The following is a 6,382-nucleotide window of genomic DNA, read 5'->3' as shown; positions in this document are numbered from 1 at the left end:
TTACTCGTTCTCAACTACAAGCGAAGCAAACTGCATTATTCTCTCAAGTGGAATTTTGCATGTTTAATTTGTTTGTCTCCAAAATTGAACCGAAGACTATCAACACTGCGCTTGATCACTCTGATTGGGTACAGGCAATGCAAGATGAACTCCATGAGTTTGAGCAAAACAAGGTATGAAGACTGATTCCTACACCAAAGGATGCATCGGTAGTTGGACTGAAATGGGTAATTCGAAACAAAATGGACTAAGAAGGGAATGTAATTCGTAACAAAGCAAGGTTGGTTGTGAAGGGATACTTTCAAGAAGAAGGGATAGACTACGAAGAGACCTTCGCTCCATTAGCCAGGTTAGAATTAGTGAGAATCTTTCTAGCCTATGCTGCTCACAAGAACTTTGAAGTATATCAAATGGACATCAAGTGTGCATTTCTAAATGGAGAATTAGAAGAAACAGTGTATGTAGAGCAATCTCTAGGTTTTGTGAACGAGAATTATACAGATCACTGCTACATTCTGGACAAGGCGCTTTATAGTCTGAAGCAAACACCAAGAGCATGGTATGAAACATTAACTCAATTTCTAAAACTGTCAAAGTTTAAATAAGGTTCGGTTGACCCAACCTTCTTTTGTAAGAAAGAGGGTGACCACCTTATGATTGTTCAAATTTATGTTGATGATATCATCTTCGACTCTACGAATCCTAGCTTAACAGCTGAATTCAGGATGTTGATGGAGACTAAGTTTAAAATGAGCTCAATGGTTCCAATTAACTTTTTCCTTGGCTTAAATATTAGATAAGGACCCGAAGGCATTTTTATTAATCAAGAGGTTTACACGAAGACCTTGCTTGCCAAGTTTGGAATGATGGGAGACTCAAAAGTGAAGGTTCCTATGGCATTTGCCATGAAGTTAACACATTCTTTGGACAAACCGACTGCTGACATGACCCTCTATCGTCAAATGATAGGGTCCTTGATGTATCTAACAGCCAGTCGACCAGACATAATGTTTTCTGTATTTTATTGTGCCAGGTTTCAAGCTAATCCTCTTAAACCTCACTTTTGGCTGTAGAATATCTTTCGATATTTGAAGCGAACCTCCTCTCTTGGTCTTTGGTACCCAGCAAAAACAGGGTTCTTTGTTCAGGCATTTTCTGATGCTGATCTAGCAGGATGTGGACTGGACTGAAAGAGCATTACTGGAGGATGTCAGTTCCTTGATGGCAAACTTGTCAGTTGGCAATCGAAGAAACAAACGTGTGTGTCTCTTTCTACAACCAAAGCAGAGTATATAGTTGCAACATCATGTACATCACAGGTCATTTGGATACAAAGTCAACTTCGAGACTATGGCTTGAACATGAAGAAAATTCCATTATATTGTGACTCTGAAAGTGCAATAAGGATATGTCACAACCCAGTGCAACATTCCAAAACGAAACACATAGCAATGAGATATCATTTTATTAAGGATCATGTGGAAGACGGTAATGTCGAAATACATTTTGTAAGAACCACTGATCAATTAGCTGACATCTTTACAAAAGCCTTGCCTTAAGCAAGTTTTAATAAAATCTTACAAGGCGTAGGAATGATAGAAGCTGAATCTATACCGAGATCGCTTTCGCCTCATTAAAAGTTAGAAGCGAAATAGAGCGAACACTCGGTCCATTTCGCCTCATATACAACGGTGGCATTTCGGTTGTATCTCTTGTACACTTTATTTTATCTTAATTTATTTTATGTTTTTCTTAATTTTCATAAAATTCAAAAATATTTTATTTTTTGTTTTTTTTTCAGAAAGTTTCACAAACCCTAAAAATATTTTATCTTCTATTTTTTCTTTCTTTTGTAATTTTTTTTTCAGAAAATCCCAAAAGTTCAAAAATATTTTCTTGTTGCGTTCCGTTCTTGTTTCTTTACTCTATTTTGTTTGAAGATCACATAAGCTATATCAATTGGAGCTAGGACAGGTATGATATTTCTATCTTTGTACTTGTTAAGTGTCCCTAGAAGCATGATGTTGTATGTAGACCGAAGCCTCCAAGACTATGAGTGAAGCCTTCATGATTCGATCGACATCAATTGTTTCTTCCTAACTAGGCTGGTAAATTCACTCAAGTCATGAGCTACCTCACTCTTCTCTTTTTCAGTTAAGTGTTTTCTGCTTTCTCATTCTAAAATATCAGAGGTACTTACGACTCCTTAACCTCATTATCTTATTTCTCCATCTTGTTTCGTTCCACAATTGTAACGCTCAAGACTCTTAGCAATTACCACTGATGTTTATGGTTATATAAAATTTGTGTTGATGATCTTAGATATGTTTATCACGTGCTAAGTGAAACGCAAAATCCAACACCTTAAATGAATTGATGGTGATCGTATACACGTTCAAGCTATTACTTGTTACCTCTAGAAATCTCCTTTTATTTTTGTGTGATCTTTATGAAACTGTCTATCGACAAGATGTTTCTTCCCATAAGATGCAATTTTATTTTATTATTTTTTTATTTTTTGAGATTTCATCTTATCACCCAGTCACTGAAATAGATACAAACCTACTTGTTTAATAGGCTACACCGGTCTCACAAGTACTTCTTCCACTTTCGGTGTTATGTCAAGTACCAATGTATGTGTTGGATCGAAAGCCACCATAATAGCTTTATATAAAAAGTTGCCTTTCAATGTCTCTTTATAGGCATTTGATCGTAATTCAACGGGATACTACACAAGCACTTTGAAGTCTCTCTTGACTTTGTAGGAAGAGATTCGTGTACGGGATCCCCTGTTTTTATGTCTTCCTAGACATCACATTTATCTCACAAATTATTTGCTTTATTTCTTTATCATTGACACTATCTTGCTCGAAAATCTTTGATTTTACAACAGTCTGGTTGGTTTCTAATAAGCTAATTTCATAAATATCGCTTCGGTTCATTATGTTGGAATGGAGTCTTTTCAAAGCAAAAGGATGACTCAGCATGAATTTGAAGGGTCCGGAATTTGGAACGATATGGTTGAGATAAACATGGAAAGGCGCATGAATTTGAAACGATAGCTGATGTCACGCCTGTAGTTGTCCAATCATGATTTTATAGGCGTCGATTGAGATTTGTTCGCTTGTGATTTGATTGCGATTTATTTTTCTCCTGATTGACAGTATAAAGGGTTTTCTTGAATTACCTTTACCCTTTTTACTGCTCTCCTACTTTTCAAAGATGATTATCGGCGATTTTTCCTCTACTGTTTATCACCCTCTTCGTTGATCTTCAATAATGACGGAATCATCTTCTGTCCAAGAAACTTCTGGTCGATAACCTTTTCTCTCTATCAAGGAGAATTAGAACCTTCTGATTGATCTCACACTATTTGCGTATGATCAATATATGCTTAATATGGTGGAATGTCTCAAGTACTCCCCACTCGTTATCGCATTGACAAAGGTTGAATCAGTCCCAATGTCGTTTCTCTCTCAAGTGTACTCTACTGCAACATACGACAAGACAAAGGAGAGGGTTTTCTTTGACATTCTCGATCAAAAGACATCGATTACTAAGAATCGGTTTTGTTCACTGCTAAGGCTCCCTTATGAAGCCTCCATGGTCAACCCTGACTCTGTCACTACTCCTCATCTCTTTTTGATGTTCTACAATATGGGGCATTCAGAGCTCCTCACGACTATGACTAAAGTCAAGAAATCTTGCCTTCTTCCTGAATGGAATGGTCTCTTTACTTTGCTGTTAAAAGGTCTTTCGGAGAGAGTTACTGGTTCCGATGGGGCTAGCAAGGTTTTCATGACTCTTCTCTATGGTCTCTACACCAGAATCAACCTAGATTATGGATATGTTCTTTGGATTTAGTTGGTGCAAAGTCTCTCCTCTGCTTCGCATCATTCGAAAATCTCATGTGGTCGGTTTTGGACGCTCGTTACTCACTAGGCTATGCAAAGGTTTCACGTCCCTATCATGGCAGACCCATTACTTTCCTCGATTGCTACTTTTCATACTACTAGGATCATAGTCACCGATCCTCTCAAGTTTTCCTTCAATGGGTCTATTCCAGCCTCTATGTACTCTTGTGTGCCTGATGCAAGCAAACTGTTCCAAGAATGCAAGAAACTTCCTTCTACCAAGCCAAGGGAGTTAACTCCGGAGATGATCAGGTCCATCGAGGAAGCTGATAAACCAGCAAAAAGGGGGCAAAAAGCCTGATTTGAAAAAGAATGAGAAGGAGGGTCAACTGTCCAAAGTGACTACTTCAAAGAAGCGAAAGTCTGAGAAGGCAGCTCCCTCACAACCAAAGAAGAAAAAGGTTAAGAAGGTGGCCAGGAATCCTCTATGTGTTTCCTCTAGTGATTCAGACTACACTCCCTCAGATCAACAACCGGAAACTCCAACAAGCGAAAGCGACAGTTCTAGCTCAGACGATGGGGATTCGTTCTGTGGTGGTACACTTCCCTTTTCGCCTACGCATGAGGTACCTGTTCGCTCCCTTCCACCTTCACCTCCTCCTATCTCAATCCCAATATCCAATTCTCCAATCCCACCTATTATCACCTTTTAACCCACAACAACTATTCCCATTCCTCCTCCAACGTTCTCTAAAGCAACCACAGTCACTGCTACCCACACCACCGAACCTGAGGTTTGTGCCAACATATCTGATACGGGGGTTCGTATCTTAGTGGATGAAACCCCAGTTGTCTCAAAACCTCTCTCTCCTACACCATCAATAGAAAATACCACAATTCTTGGGGGTGAAGAAGTCGAATTTGACTCTTTCTACTATAGTCCCTACACGGTGCAAAGCAACGATGATGATGACGCCCCTGTCACCAAGCCCCATCTCAAGGAGCTGAATGAAAAGCTATCTACTCAGGATTCTCTTTCTGAGTCTGCCATTAATGGCATGATGGCCACCTAGGTTAAGGAACACGAAGCTTCAATCATTAAAGCCACTTCAGCTATTGATGCTTCAACAAAAGTGTGCCCCGAAGCGGCCGAAAAAGTCGATAAACTAATTTCTAGCACCAATATTTTCCTCGATTCTTTACAGGGTGCTACAGAGCAAACTGCCAACAAAGTCAATGCCTCGGTTCAGACCCTAACTCAATCTCTTCAACAAGACAAAGAGCACTTTGCTTTGTTTTTGAAGAACCTCACTTCTGATCAAGTCAAACATCAAGCATCTGTCTTTGAGTGTTTGGATTAACTTCAGGCAGATCTTGCCTTGGAAAGCAGAGTGATGGATGAACTTGCTCTGAAAACCACTAAACTCAAAACCCAGACTCTGAAGCTCAATCAAGCGAACACGGAACGTGAAGAACTACGTTCGGAGTGGTATGTGGTAAAAAACTCAATTGGTGATGTACATTTGATTCTTCTTCATCATCTCGTAGCCCACGATTCTGTTCTTACAATCTCTATTAGACGTCATTTAGTTGAGAAGTTGAGGAATGCTCTTGACATTCTTAGTCGATCTGATGGTGTTCCGGAGTCCGTTGTCTCTCCGCAACAAGGGGGAGAAGAAAAGAAGTCTTCATCTCAACCACCGAAACCTCAACAACCGAAACCACAACAATCGAAGGTGGTTACTGAATCGAAGGGGAAAGAAGCTTCGGGTTCTGGTACACAAGAGAATGGAAAGGGAATTGATGATCATGATGATGAGGACGATGTTGATGATATTGAAGAAACGGCACCTAAATCAAGTCCTTACAAAGTCAAGCCCACTGCTCAAGATATTAATGAAATGGTGAACGAAGCGATTAATCAGGAGAATGAAAAGAGAGAAGCGACTCTGCTTAATCAAAGGAAATTGAAGATTCCTCTGTGGTTATTGGAAAGGCTTCAAACGGAGGTGTTTAAAGCTCCAAGTTCACATTGGCTATAGCCTAATCTTTCATTCAATGTTGAGAATTCGAAAGATTCTCAATTCAATATGCCAATAACTCATAAGGCTTTCATCTTTCACTGCTTTGAGTCTACAGTGGCGATTCGTTCTCGTGACCTGAAGGTTGATCAAGACTTGCTCGAGTACTATCATGAGTTTTCTCAACCACAGTACATGTCTTGGAGTAGCAAGAATATCACAACAGTTAAAGTACTAAAACCTACTGTAGCAGGGAAGTTCATTAATATCAAGCTCAAATTGAACCGAGGTTCAGACGGTTCGGTTCATATGATCTAGCTTGCTGATTTGCCGAATCTGAATCCACACGATTGGATTCTCCTGAACAACATCTTACTTTCCAACTTGAAGGAGTATGAGCCAATCATAGGTCACATCAAGCGTATGCTAGTGTGTTACATTCAGGAAGTGGCAAAGATGGATCCTGAGATTGCCATTGCTATACGAAAGAAGCCATCAATCAAGCCA

This window comes from Lactuca serriola, chromosome 7, assembly GCF_051521515.1.
Source record: "Lactuca serriola cultivar US96UC23 chromosome 7, Lser_US96UC23_V15, whole genome shotgun sequence".
In the NCBI taxonomy this organism is placed as follows: Eukaryota; Viridiplantae; Streptophyta; class Magnoliopsida; order Asterales; family Asteraceae; genus Lactuca; species Lactuca serriola.
The sequence above is the reverse complement of the archived record's forward strand: the minus strand, read 5'-3'. Positions refer to the sequence as shown.